The following is a 14,915-nucleotide window of genomic DNA, read 5'->3' on the forward strand; positions in this document are numbered from 1 at the left end:
TTGATTTTTGTGGGGCACTACGTTGTGAGGCCCCCCTTGGGGTGTCCATGTTTTTGAGGTTGTTTGGCAGAGACCTCTATCCCAGAATAACCCGAAATTTGTATCGGCGCCATGCCCCATGTTTCCTGTAACATAACGATTTCAAACTGCTAAAGGAAACTCAGGGCCGCCCTGTCGGTAACCACATTTTTAAACCGTGAGTGTTCCAGGAGCAAATATGGATAAATTCTGGGTTTTCACCAGGACCATCTATGATTGTTGTCTGTTAGATTTTGCCTTCCAGCCTGTTTGACTGTTGAGGAAGTACCAACGAAGATCTGTTGGCGCATGCCAGGATGAAGCATGCTTTGGTGCTTTACAATTGTTATGTGGTCCCAACTGCTTGGGGAGGTTTAAGATTGAGCTGCCCTTCTTTTGTTATGGTACCAGAAGGTTAGGGTATCCTGGCGGTTCTAGTTTTTGCAGGACGATGCCCCATGCCCTAAATGTATCTTGATGTACTAGAATTTGATCAATAATGGCTGACGTGGCCCAGGATGTCAGCGTTGCCTCTTTGTCTTTATTGTTTGGATGTGGAGTGAACTCCACAGTCATCAATTCTGTTGTTGAAATGTGAGCCAGGGGCAAAATCACATTTATTAACTTCAGTATGGTGCCTCTATTTAGAATGTCAAAAGCCCCCTTCGAATTATAGCAAGGAATGAAAAGTAATTTATTTTCCTCTGAGGCCGCATTGTCCTGCGTTATCTGGTGTCCCGGGATTCTTTTTTGTGCCGCACTATTTGTGCAATCGTCTGACCAAAGCTGGTAACCATGATCTAGAATTTGTTTGTTGTTACCTGCAGGTTGATTTGTTACGGTCATGTTATGTGCGGAGCTTATGCGTTGAGGGATATGTTCCCAGGGTTTACCAGTTTCCTGTCCTTCAGTTAACCGCTGAATTGCCTGTTCTGGGCACCTCCTGGTGGTTGTACTATTTCCCTGGAATTCTCTTAAGGCCATCTCTCCGTGCAAAAGGCTGCAACCCTGCTTATTACTGGAACTGGGTTTTTTCAGAGATTGTTGCTGTGATATTGATTGATTAACTAAAGCACTTGGTTCGCCCGTAGAATTATCCTCGCTGGCTGGCCGTTCTGACCTGATCTGTCTAGATTGGCAGCTCTTGTTTCTGTTTTTAGTGCATTCTGATTCCTTAGACTGCGTACCATTTAATTTAGCAAATGATTTCCATATGCAGCTTTGCTGGACCTCCTTTGTTTTTTTCCGTGCCTTCCTTTTTTGTTTCTTTTCCTGTTTCGTGAGGGATGTCTCCTCCGCTACTGAGTTGTTGAGAGTTAAGTCCTTTGATCCACCCATGGGGGGGTCCCGTTTCTTACGTACTAAGGCATGATCTACCCTCTGTGTTGCTCTGAGACGTTCCCTGTCTGGATAAATGAATACCCTTGAGATTGTTGCTTTCCTCATAGGATTTCTTTGCGTTTTGTGGGTTTTCCCTGTTCGCTAGGTTTTTGGGGATCTTCTCGCCACTACTACTAAAATGCTCTTCAGTTCTAAGGGTCTGGATTTTTACCTCTTTCAAGATGTCATTTAGGATGTCCAGGGATCTTATTACCTGTGATGGAGCACTGACATGTCACCTGTTGGGTGTCTGAGTGGGTTTGAGCCCTCTTTATCAGATCATTCAAGGATTATAGCTTATTGTCGATGCTCACAATGTGGATGGCCAGGATGTTAAGTAAATCTACCTGAGTGTCTTGCTTGTCTGCTTGAAATTGGATGGCTGTTGATATCGCGTCCATTGTTGCTAACAAGGCCTTCTACGAGTCTCCAGATGTTGATGGTACTACATTTGCTTTAGCCCGCGTTGTGTGGTCTAGTGAGTCTTCAAATTCCTCTAATTGCTCTGGTTGCTCCATTGCCATTGACATCTGAGGATACATGCGTGGCAAGTGTTGTTGTAGTTGTAGTTGCTATATTACAAGGTGAGAGATCTTTTCGTGGTGAGCTTGTACTACAGGTAGATCTCATTTGTGTTTTGTTGTTTGAGGTCTGAGTGCCCTGAGGTGCATCTGAGCTAGTATCTAAAAGGTCTATCAGCGGAAATTCCTCAATTATGATACAGTCTGTGTCGTTCTCTACTTGCGAAGGTTGTTTGGAAAAAGGAGAGCAGCACGGGCTCTCACCCCAGTTGTTCCAGTTACTGAGGTTTAAAGTAGAAAAAGTGTTGTCTAGGTAACATCTGTGGATTTCTGCGCTGATCGTTAAGCCGGTTTTATTTGGCTGGGAAATTGGCATGTTGATTTTTCCCAGGTCCGCACAGGTCCTTTCAATGTCCTGCGCTGTCTTCACGTCAGCTATACATGTTGTCTTGGAGTCGTTGGCAGGAGCTATACCCGTTAGGACACTGGTGGGATTCGATTCCTTTTTAGTGAGCAAGAAGTCTGTGATTTTGTATCCTGCTTTTTTTCCCTTGTTGGAGATTTGCAAGATGGGTTCTTTGTTTGTGCCGGATTTGGGGGTACTTTCCCTTCTGTTGATTCATTTTTTGGCTTGTGCTGGCCTTCCCCGGGGGAGCCTTGCTTTTGCCTCTTTACTGCTTTTTTCCTCCCATGTGTTAATGTCATCCTTGCTGCCACCCCTGGGTTGACAGGCAATATCTGAGTGCTTTTGGCTGGTGATTGATTTAAAATTGTGTGTGTGCTAATCACGATGAACTATTTCTGGCTGCTTCAGCACTGGAAGGGTGGTGTGCAACCAAGTGCTTTAGGTGATCATTCCCCACTTCAGACCAATGCTGGTTTACATGATTTTTCTTTGCGGGAAAGAGAGCTGAGTGGAGTCGGGAAGCCCCAATCTAGCGGGGAGGTCTGGTGAAGAAAGGGACCTTCTGCTCCTTGCTGGCAGTAGTTTGTGGATTTCTTCTCTAGCGCGGCTGCGCTTCGTACCCCCGCAGAAGGATGCAGCGAAACCGGCGGGTCCCCACAGCCCTGCTCCTCTGTGATCCTTCTCGCGTTGTCGTGCCCTGCGGCGGCGTCTTCCTCGCAGCACCTCCACGGTTCGCGGCGTCCCTCACTGCTGCATGCTGCACCGTTTTTCCCCTTGACGCACAAAGGGGGAGACAAATGCCCCCACGATGGCTCCCCAGTCCTCCGGTCCTCCGCAACTCCTGCAGCCCACCGCCGCCACTGCCGCCGCTGCTGCGAAGCTTCGCTCTTCCCATGTCCCCACCTCGCTCCTGCAGCCGCCTGCCGTCAGAGCGACCATGCTGTGACCTGGGTGCCCTCTAGGCCGGCCGGCTCAGCTGTTCCCAGTCCTAGCCCTGGCCCTCTTACTGCTTCCCTTGGGCTCTTGGACTCCTTGGGCTCAGGATACTGCCAGCCTGCCGTCTGCCCACTCAACACCGAGCCTCCAACGCCTCCAAGCTCCGGCTGAGCGGGCTGCTGCGGGCTGCCACCTCGAAGCCTTGAAGCCTCGATCCGCTCCGACAGGCTCGGGCCGCTCAGGCCGCTTGGGCCGCTCAAACACCGGCTCCTGGCCCTCGGATTGCCAGATTGTCGGGCCACCGGCGCAACAAACCGGAGAAACGCTGTGTGGACGCTGACCACCGCCGCTCGCTCCGGCAGTGACGCTCTGATTCCGATTCTGCTGCTTCAGCCTGCACACACTCGACTGAACTCAACTCAGACGAGAGGGCAGAGCAAGCCGGCATGCAGACAAGCTGTGACAGGAGGAAGCCGCAGAGGGAGTTCTGTTGCCATTGACGAGGAGCCTTGGGTTGGATCCGCAGTGACGATTTCTACATTTGGACTTTATTTCTTTTTGTGGAAGTTGAAAATCTGCAGTGGGACGAGGCAGAGGGCTGTAGCCACTGAACAGGATTTGCTGCTGCAGAGAAAAGCGTAGTGGGTGAGCTGCAAAGTCGATACAACTGGCGATGCGTCTTGAGCAGATAGGCGAGCAGGCTGGTCATGGTCTCTTCCTGGTTCTCAGAGCAGTTTTTGGCCAAACATTTCTATCAGTTTGGAGAATTGGCCATCTTAACATCTTTAGCACTACAATAGTCAAGGACAGGTGGGACACCACTTTGGGGTTTAAGACTCACTCAGGCTGGGTCTAGGTGTTGGTTTAAGATGGTGGGAGCCTTTCGTGTTCCTGTGGGTCTAAACAGAAGGTCAGCAAACTAGCCCTTAGAGTCACTCTGGCAGTCCTGTGTTCAGGTGAAGATGTAGTGCTCAACAGCAGGGCTGGCCTCTGAGGGTTCAAGGCAGGCTCCAGGCAACAATGATGTCCTTCCAGGTACAGCAAAACAGTATTTCAGAGTACACAGCAGCAGGCAGTCCTCTGAGTGTCCATCTGCAGATCCAGGAGTGAACTGGAGAGGATGAGTGGGTCTGAAGGTTCTATTTTTATACCCTGATACTCTCTCTCTGGAAGGACGAAAAGCTTCTACAGAGGTTCTTTGAAGTGAATGGATGTTCTTGACTCCCCTGCCCTGGCTCCAAGCTAGCTGAAGTTACAGTTTGAAGGTGTTAGGTCCTTTGTGTGAAGGCAGAGCACGCCCTACTCAGCTGCAAATGGGGCTGTGCTCAGCTCTGCCCCCCAACCTGCCAGCAGGCACCCCATTGAGGAAAAGTGGATCCCTATATTGTGTGACTGCCTGGGAATAATTGACAGGGTTTACATGTCAGTTACACCCAGTCATGTCACCCACGCCAGGCTGCAGGCACAAAAGGGCTAAGGGCAAGAGAATGTCAATGTATTTCAATGTGGTATTTTCAAAATTGTAATGAAAAACCTGACTTTGCCATTAAATAGGGGTTAGTGACAATTCCAATGACACCAAACATGAAATAGCTCCCTGTTTTCAATTATAAATTACAGCCTATTAAAAGTAAAAAGAATCTCTAATGTTATAGGCCTCACAGTAGTAAAAAATGAATTTGGGAGTTCTTCACTACCAGGACATGTAAAACTAAACAGTACATGCCTAACCTTTTCAACTACATGGCACCCTGCTTTATGGGATACCTACGGCCTACTTAGGGGTGACATATATGTAATAAAAGGGGGGATTATGGCTTGACAAGGGAGTATATTGCCAAGTCGACATGACAGATTAAAACTACATAGAGGCTGCTGTGGCATGCCTGCGGCATGTTTTAAGGTGCTACTTAAGTGGTTAGCACAATATGGGCTGCAGGCCCGCTAGTAGTATTTAATGTACAGGCTATGGATATATGATATACCACTCTACAAGGGCCTAATAAGTAACTCAAGTACGCCAGTTGGCTCTAAGCCAATTTAACCATGCTTTAGGAGAATGAGCAAGAGGTTATAGATGTTGTCTTATGTGTCATCTCACTGGGGAGTTTGCTGTTGTCTATCCTGCTGAGCAGGTGTGCAGCACATATATCCAGTGCTTCATTTTAGATGGTGGTTGTCGGTGGGGGCTACCAACACTTACTGGTCTTGCTGGACTAATCTGCAGCCTTTGACACCATATCTTTCCACTTGATGGTGCAAAAGCTGTGTCAGGTTGGGCTAAGGAATGTTGCTCTTAGGCTGCTGGAGTTCTTTCTGTGTGATAGATCAATTACAGTTAGCTGTAGATTTTTCAGAGCAGACTCCTTCCAGTTCCCTTGTGGAGTTCCCTGGGGGGACCTCCCTCAGTCCAACCCTTTTTAACCTCGCCCCCTTGTCTAAACTGGTTTGTTCTTTTTGGGTTCCAGGTTTCAACACCCAGATCATCGTTTCCATCTCAGATGATTGGGAAGAGATGGCAGACAGGTTTCAAGGTTGTATGAGGGAAGTCAGCAGGTGGATGAGTAAGAACCGACTGAAAATGAATGAGGATAAAAATTAGATTATGGTATTTGATGAGGACAGGACAGATTGCTGCATGGCATTCCACCTATACCAATCACTGCAGCCAGATACCTGGGTGTGGTGCACAATAATCTACTGAGCTTCGACACCCAGGTTAATTTAATGGCTAGTGCTTGCTTATGAATAGTCAGGATTTTTTTTAAAGTCCTACTTTTTGTACCTAAAGAGCTTAGGGTCCCGGTGGTCCTAGCTCTCAATACTTTGAGACTTGATTATTGTAATGCCAATTATTTCAACATCAACCAATCTTCCTTTGAATAAGTTCCAGCTCATCCAGAATGCAGCCACAAACACCTGGTTCTAGGACTACCCAATCACTCTTCGGTCAGAGAGGGTCTGAAGCAACTTCAATGGTTACTGATAAGGAAACGAGTATCTTTTAAAGCACTCTGCCTGACGTATAAAGCCCCGCATTTTTCAGGTATCTGCTGTCTGCCACAAATTAGTACATCCCAAGCCGACCCTTAAGATCTGCAGGTCGTTTCAAGGTAGTTGTGCCTCGCTGTAAGAAAGCCAGGTGGGGTGACTGGGCTTTCACATTTGGTTGTGGATTCTCTCCCAGACGAAATTAGGAGTCTGAACTCGTATTTAGGATATATCAAGCAACTGAAACCTTGGCTCTTTGCACTTTAGTCATGTTGGTGGCTTTTGTCAGGTTTCTCCTGGTCTCCATCGCTTTGATTCCTGTGAGATTAACACACTTAAGAAATTCCAGAAATTAGGACAATTTCTTATTTTTCCTCATCAGACTTTTCCCAAGAGCAAGAGAAAGAAAACACAACATTTGAATGAAGAAGAAAACGAAAGACGAAAGAATCAAGTGATACAATAGACCTCCCCTCCCACCTGGGAAGTAATGAGAGAGATGAAAACCTCAGAATGCCCCAGGTGGTGGGTGTGGGACTACATATGTGAGGAGGAGTGGCATTGTGTTATACTATGATGCTTTCATTATCTGTTTACTCTTCAGTGCTCTGGGATTCTGGATGACCAGAGGCAAATTAGCCTGTTGAAATTGTATTTGGTTGTGTTTTATTTTGTGTAGATGTATGCCATGTTGGGGATTTGCAGAAAAGGTTTGAATTGGCGAATGATTTTTAGTGATGGAAGATGTAGATTAACATGTGCATGCATGTATAAGCAGAAACACACTGCCAATCTGAGTATTAAAATAAAGAGAGGATTCAAACATACATCTCTATAATGCAGATATGTGGCTTTAGCATACAATGTGTCTTTTTTTGGATTTAAAGATTTCGGGCCATATGTACGAAAGCTTTTTCCCATAGACACAGAATGGGTAAAATCCTTTCGTACATCTGGCCCTTAATTCCTCATATTGGGCTACTGAAAGTGGTTACAATAAAAGAAACATATGAGACAATATTAAAAAAAATATGTTTTATTTAAAGTTGTTATTCAACTGGTAAAAGTGCATTTCAATTCCACATATTTAGCCAACTATTAAGATATTGACTTCACTTCTGGCCCTCTATGGTAATAGAGCATGAGCAAGGGGAGGAGGGTTATGCTCGGTCAATCAATCAATCAATCAATCAGAGTTTGCAAAGAGCAACTACTCACCCATAAGGGTTTGAAGGCACTGTTATTATTATTACAGCTAATAATTGTCCAGTTAACATCAGGTACTGACTACAATGCTAGGTTATGGTCTTGCTGTTAAATTTAGATCCGAAAGGAAAGGGAAAGTGGTAACGTGGAGATGGTGAGTGTTCAGCGTTGCTCACCGTTTTGATATTTACTGCAGTCGTTTAACAGCACACATTCATCAGAGTTGGCAGATGCAAGAATGTAACCATCTTTGCAGACACATCCGGGCCAACACTTGTCATGGGGGCAGTCTGGAATTGGTTTGTCACAGGTAGGTGGACACTGAGTGATGCAGGAACTATAGCGGGAATTGCCCTGGCATGATTTGCAGAACATCTCTGGAACACAACGTTTTGATGCATTATCCTCAAAGAAGAAGCCGGCATTGCAGAAACATCCGGTCTCACACCGCCTATGGCATGCGATGGCGGTCCCCATGTTGGTGCAGTTCTGCGGACATTTGGTTCCACATTTTTTTAAATGCATGTTTTCGCCACACTCTGTGGATTTGGAAAGAACAAAGAGAGGGGATTAAGCTTTTCCTATGTCCTGCTCCCTGAGATTCAACCACTCCCAATTGCTATTTCACAATCTCACTTAGGCCTATGTTTAAGAAAAATTGTTGCATCAGCTATGATGCACCACTTTTCTTGCGCCCCCCTACCAGCACCTAACTACACCATGGTTGCATTGTATTTATAATGCGGCACACCATGATGGCCTTTACCACAATAGCGTCAATAGTTTTTACACTGACGCTAGTGAAGCAAAGTGCGAGGAGGCCCATAGGTTACAATGAGAGCGTCATTTTAACACCTGCTCTGAGCGGGCGCTAAAAATGACAGCAAAAATGGTACGGTGAAATCTTTTACCTTTTACTGCGCCATTTTTGCGCCAGAATGCCCCCTTTGCAAACATTAGGCTTGCAGCAAGCATAATCTGGTGCAAGAGGTTACAAAGTGACGTAATGCATTCATTGCGCTACTTTGTAAATATGGTACCACAGAAAATCTTTTTTTTTTTTTTTTGGCGGTCTTCCTGTGTACACTTCCAAGCTTCAAACCAACTTCATTAATAGCTTCCTACTTTCATTCCTTATCTTTCTACTCCTACGGTCCCACAAATCTTTCTAGTTATTCCTAACAGTCTCATTCCTCTCTTAACTCATCAACGTCTTACTAGACTTTGGGGGTCATTCTAACCCTGGCGGTTGGCGACCGCCAGGGCTAAAATGACGGAAGCACCGCCAACAGGCTGGCGGTGCTTCCCAGCCCATTCTGACCGTGGCGGTAAAGCCGCGGTCAGAAAAGGGGATCCGGTGGTTTCCCGCCGGATTTCCCCTTGCTGGGCTGAATCTCCATGGCGGCGCTGCTTGGAGATTCCGACCCCCTTCCCGCCATCCTGTTCCTGGCGGTTTTTACCGCCAGGAACAGGATGGCGGGAACAGGTGTCGTGGGGCCCCTGGGGGCCCCTGCACTGCCCATGCCACTGTTTAGCAGACAGTGAAAATCGCGACGGGTGCAACTGCACCCGTCGCACCCCTGCAACACCGCCGGCTCCATTCGGAGCCGGCTTATGTGTTGCAGGGCCTTTCCCGCTGGGCCGGCGGGCGCTCCGTTGGCGGGCGCCCGCCGGCCCAGCGGGAAAGTCAGAATGGCCTCCGCGGTCTTCTGACCGCGGAGCGGCCATTTGGCGGTTCCCACCAGGCGGGCGGCTACCGCCGCCCGCCAGGGTCAGAATGACCCTCTTTGTCCCTTCCCTAGGACTCTTCTTCTTTCACTCTAAAGCTAAAGTCTGGATATGGAATAAGTCAATAGAAGATGACTTCCTGATACCCCTCGATAATGGGGGGTAGAGTGCCCTACAATCAAAAATGATGTTGACACTGCATTGGATGGGAACATCATTGTTTTATTTTACCTAGTGCAGGAGAGACCCACCTGCTGGCCCTGTTTATAATATTTGGTATTTAGTGAGGACATAGGGGGTCATTCTGACCCTGGCGGTCTTTGACCGCCAGGGCGCAGAAGGACGGAAGCACCGCCAACAGGCTGGCGGTGCTTCAAAGCCCATTCTGACCGCGGCGGTAAAGCCGCGGTCGGAAAACCGGGGCCGGCGGTTTTCCCCCATTTTTGTCCCGGCTGGGCGAATCCTAGCAGACAGTGAAAAGCGCGACGGGTGCAACTGCACCCGTCGCACGGCAGCAACACCGCCGGCTCCATTCGGAGCCGGCTCCTGTGTTGCAGCCCTCATTCCTGCTGGGCCGGCGGGCGCTAACATGGTTAGCGGGGGCAGCTGTATTTTGGCCGCGTGGCGGCCAAATGCCAGTTCCCGCCTGGCGGGCAGCTACCGCCGCCCGCCAGAGTTAGAATGAGGGCCATAGTGTCTGACGTATAGTTTGAAGGTAATGGAAAATTCACTGATTTCTTGCAGGGGGTTAGGAGAGGATGACCTCTACCACAAGGATAGTTATGTGGAGAAAATTCCAACAGTGGATCCTCCTCCAAAATCAGTACTTCTCTCAGAAATCTGAGTTTTTTCAATAAACCTATACTCTATACACTATATAAGAGCTTTAGTTAATACTTCAACGTGCAGCCCATCGAGAATAAAAATTCAACAGTGTTCCCTAGAAGTTGGGTTTGAGGGGAGGAAATCAGGTGATCCCTTGTTACCAGAGACTAAGATTGAGGAAGGTGAATGTTTTAATAATTATTGTTATTTAAAAGTATATTTTGAAGAATAGCTGGTTGGCAGAAAATGAAAGGTGTGTTGTTTTTTTAATTACCATTGTAGCCATTAACACCTAATGGAAATATTCTGTTTTATAAATATAATTATCATAGTCTTAATTTATTATATGTAGTTGCAATTTATGATTTCAATTATGGATGCCACATCATTCAGTTCCATAAAATGGACTAATGAGAAATTGTTGGAAATGACCAAATTTTGTGTGGTATTGCGGCATGGTGAGTGACAAACAATGGTTTGGGATGCGGCCAATACGATTGCCAGTGGCTGAGATTATTTCCAGCATTCCATCGATCACCTTGTTGTTTTTGTTGCAATCCACCACATTTTTGCCTTCTTTTGTTGAACATGTTTGTGCTGGCCATAGGAATCTGCACACTTTACTCCTTCCATCCAGTGCTTGTGCTCCCTTTTGTTAACATGAAAGTCTGAAAGTCCTTAGTATATGGCAGCACTGGTACTGAGAACTTATAAATTAAATGCTGCTAGTGGACTGCAGCACTCATTGTGCACTCACTAAAGTAGCACTGTAAAACAAAGTATGGCCATCTATGACGCTAGCAAAGTGGGTTTCAAAACACTTGAGGAGACTTGTTGGTAACACATTAGGAACTTTATTAAGCTGGTTTTCTTTATTCCTGGAAAGGTGCCATCAGTCTTTATCTCTGCCTCTGTTTAACTCCAAGAGGTTGGTGGTGTGTGGTCCCTCAGGGTTCTTTTTTCTAAGCTATGCTGTTTTATATCCACCCCCTGCTGAAGTTGATTTGGTCTTTTTTATAAAAGGTCCCTGTGTTCAGATGACAACAAATAACTTAGCTCAGCCAAAAAACACCATTCTGAACAGAAAAAAGATGGACCAAAAACCCCTCTGGCTTACCACGAGCAGAACTGAGTTGTGAATTGTTGGGGATAACATAATTAGTTAGGATAGCCCTCTGTGGCTAGTTGATATGAGTAGTCCACAAAGCCCACAATGAAAGTAAAATCTCAGTGTGTTCTTTGGATCAAGGTATTACTATCGTCCACCTGCTAGTATTTACTGTACACTGTGAGGAAAGTTCTGCTGTATCATCCTGCAACATTTCATGCCACTGTTGTAGCCTCGTATAGGCTACTACACGTATATTAAGTCACGATTTGCAGATAGGCCTCACTGCATTTGCTTTATTGAAGCTAAAATACATTCAAAACTTTACACTAACTATGTTTTTTGCAACTCTTGAAATGTGACCAATATCTGCAACACAAATGAGCCTGCCTTTACTGATGAAAAGACAAACAGTGCAGTTATAATCTTGTGCGATCGCCGCAGCTCATCTGAAACCATAGAGATCTCTGCCAGGCAGACAGAGATCCAAACTATGGCAGGGGTAATCTCCCAGAGCAACAAAGGTTACCACATCTGCTCCCCTGCAGACGGCAGGCCGCCTGACAGTATCTCAAAATAAACCCCTGAATGTCTACATATTTAAAACAGAGGTTAGACAGGAGTGTACTGAAAATGTACCTGTTTGTCCTTCAGCAAGCACCGCAGAGCACACTGAAATCAGAAAGACAGTCATGTGTTAGAATCACTCTTGCAACAGTGATAACTATCTGCTAGCTGTCATTTTGCAGCTCTGATAGTTTAGTATGTATTAGCATCACCTCTGTAATTTTGACAGTTCCAGTATGTGTCGACATCCCTTCTGCAGATGAAATATTTTCAATACGTGTTAGTAATGATACCGCAGCTCATACAGTTTCAGTATGTGTAACCATCCTTACTGCAACTCATGTAGTTTCAGTATGTGTAAGCATCCTTACAGCAGCTCATTTAGTTATAGTATGTATTAGCATCCTTACTGCAGCTCATATAGTTTCAGTATGTGTAAGCATCCTTACAGCAGCTCATTTAGTTATAGTATGTATTAGCATCCTTACTACAGCTCATGTAGTTTCAGTATGTGTAAGCATCCTTACAGCAGCTCATTTAGTTATAGTATGTATTAGCATCCTTACTACAGCTCATGTAGTTTCAGTATGTGTAAGCATCCTTACAGCAGCTCATTTAGTTATAGTATGCATTAGCATCCTTACTACAGCTCATGTATTTTCAGTATGTGTAAGCATCCTTACAGCAGCTCATATACTTACAGTAAGTGTAAGCATCCTTACTGCAGCTCACGTAGCTTCAGTATTTGTAAGCATACTTACTGCAGTTCATATTGTTTCAGTATGTTAGCATTCTTACTGAAGCTCATTTGGATTTAGTATGTGTTAGCATCCTTACTGCAGTTCATATAGTTTCTGTATGTGTTAGCATCCTTTCTGTAGCGTATATAGTTTCAGTATTTATAAGCATACTTACTGCTATTCATATAGTTTAAGTATGTGTAAGCATCCTTACTGCAGCTCACATACTTATATGGTATATATGTAAGCACCCTTACTGCAGTTCATATAGTTCCTGTATGTTAGCATCCTTACTACAGCTCATATAGTAGTTTCAGTATGTGTTAGCACCCTTTCTGTAGCTTATTAGCTTATATAGTTCCAATATGTGTAAGCACCCTACTGTATCTCTGATAGTTCCATTAGTGATAGCTTCCCTGCCTGCATCTGTAGGTGTGGCATGTTCCCATCTCTGCAGCATACCTGATAGCTACAAATGTGTGCCTTTCCATTCTTCATGCATCAGCAAATATTATAAGTTGTGTTGATATCCCACCCACAACTGGGAATGTTAGATTCTGTGACAACATTCCATCTACAGCTGCAGTAGCCATGTTACCATCCTTCCACTAACTATACCATGTTCATTTTTCTGACGTTTTGCAATACATAATTTTCTTAGGTTAAAATGTATTTTTAGTTAAGATTCTTCAAAAAGGATGGTATATGCATACTGGTATGGTGGATTTCTTCAGTGACTTCCATAAAGAGATATGAATTTTGGATCCCTCATAGTGCTTTGACTCCTACCTCCAGGCGTGATTTTAACAGAGCACAGTAAAATAGATTTAATTGTAATAACATTTTTAACTTGCATTATATCTTTATTTATACAGACAACCCTACCCAGGTAGGAAAGAGGCTCTCTACCTTAGTTTGGATTTACGCATTTTGAACTGATCAGATGCATTGCATATTTTTATGATTGCACCGTTTCAATTTTTTTTACATTTTCTAGGCACAAGATTATGATTATTGCCCTCGTTATGTCTTGTTATGTTATGTTGCGATATGCTACATAACTTTATAATACGTTACATTATGTGGTTTTTAGAGCAACTAAACATCCCAAGTTGAAAGCAGTGACGAAAATTACCTTTAGAAGAGCCGTGCGTAAAGTTTCTTGGTTTGCTGCCAGTTTCAGGACTAGAGGGAGGAGTTCTAGAGTTTGACCGAGAGATAAAAGAAGGCTCTGCCACCTGAGTGTGACTTATTGATGCGGGATGATGAGGTCCATGAAGGTGCAAGAGCAGAGATTGTTAATGGATCAATAAGGCCTAACTAAACATATCGGACACATGAGTCCAACTTGTGGATCGTTCTACGAGTAAAGCACAATGCTTTAAACACCGCTCGTTTTTCTACTTGCTGTGTTTTTTAGATGGCCAGTTCCAGTGTAATAAGGTCTATGAATTAAAATATGCCGAGTTCTGTACAGTTTGAAGTCTGTGAATGAGCAAGTTGTGCAGACGCAGCTGCAAAGTTTCCATAATTTAGCCAAGATGTGATCAGTGAATGAGGAATAGTATTCCTTGTATCCCTTGCTGTAATTCAGGTGTAACAGATTAAAACAGAGGCTAGAGAGATGTTTAACTTGCTTCTCAAAAGATACGTTGATGTTGAACTAAATCTCCAGGTTCTTGGTAGATGAGGCAGGTCCAGGGAGAGGCATGGTAGCTGCTCTTAATGGGCTCAGGGGCAATGCCCACTTGTTTTCTGGCCCATTTGTTTTTATTATACCTTGAGTGAATAATAGAGTATTATTCACTCTTGTTAGAATACAAATGCAGACCTCCTTCGATGCAGCAACAGTCTCTGTCTAATGGCTAGCGCAGACTCACGAAGGGGCCTGCACCAGTCTTCAGAGAGAGCCAGAGAGAGGTCACAAGGGTTAGTGAAATTCCATCTTTGGCCTTGGGACCCTAGAACGACTCTATGCCTTCCCCCATTTGAAGTGTGCTAAGTATCACAGTTAAAAATAGACCTGGGTGCTGCAGGCTTAAGCCCTGCAGTGCCTGTGTCTACATGCCAATCAGCCAGTCACCCCACCATTTCCCAACTAGCCACAGAGTTGGAAAAGGGTGGGGTGAAATAACTGAGTCTAAAATCTCAAATCTGCAACTGTGCATGTTTATGGTTTTAGTTTTGTGCACCAGCGCCTGTACCTAAAAGGAGCAATAGTCTGAAAGGGGCCTGCAGCAAGGTAAGAAACAAAGGCTCATATGTATACTTTTTTAGCTCCGCATTTGCGCCACTTTTTGACGCAAAAACGGCGCAAACTTACAAAAAACAATTGTATTTTGTAAGTTTGTGCCGTTTTTGCATCAAAAAGCGGCGCAAATGTGGGGCCAAAATTCTTTAAAGCTTTTAAATGTTCTGTGTTATGCATATGGATAAATGCGTGTGTTTGTGGGTAAGACTGTGTCTGTGAGAAACAGCATGTGCGTGTT

At 45.0% G+C, this 14,915-nt stretch overlaps 1 long non-coding RNA gene across 1 annotated transcript in view; it reads right to left on the reverse strand.

Moving 5' to 3' along the window:
* Positions 1 to 7,337: 7,337 nt before the first annotated feature.
* LOC138247426 (uncharacterized) overlaps positions 7,338 to 14,915 on the reverse strand; it is a 35,765-nt gene continuing 28,187 nt past the window's right edge. Inside the window, exons 2-3 of the long non-coding RNA XR_011194501.1 lie at positions 11,759 to 11,791; positions 7,338 to 7,997 (exon numbers count right to left, since the gene is read on the reverse strand). This is a non-coding gene — a long non-coding RNA (uncharacterized lncRNA). The remainder of the gene's footprint in view (positions 7,998 to 11,758; positions 11,792 to 14,915) is intronic.

The sequence above is a fragment of the Pleurodeles waltl genome, chromosome 7 (assembly GCF_031143425.1).
Source record: "Pleurodeles waltl isolate 20211129_DDA chromosome 7, aPleWal1.hap1.20221129, whole genome shotgun sequence".
In the NCBI taxonomy this organism is placed as follows: Eukaryota; Metazoa; Chordata; class Amphibia; order Caudata; family Salamandridae; genus Pleurodeles; species Pleurodeles waltl.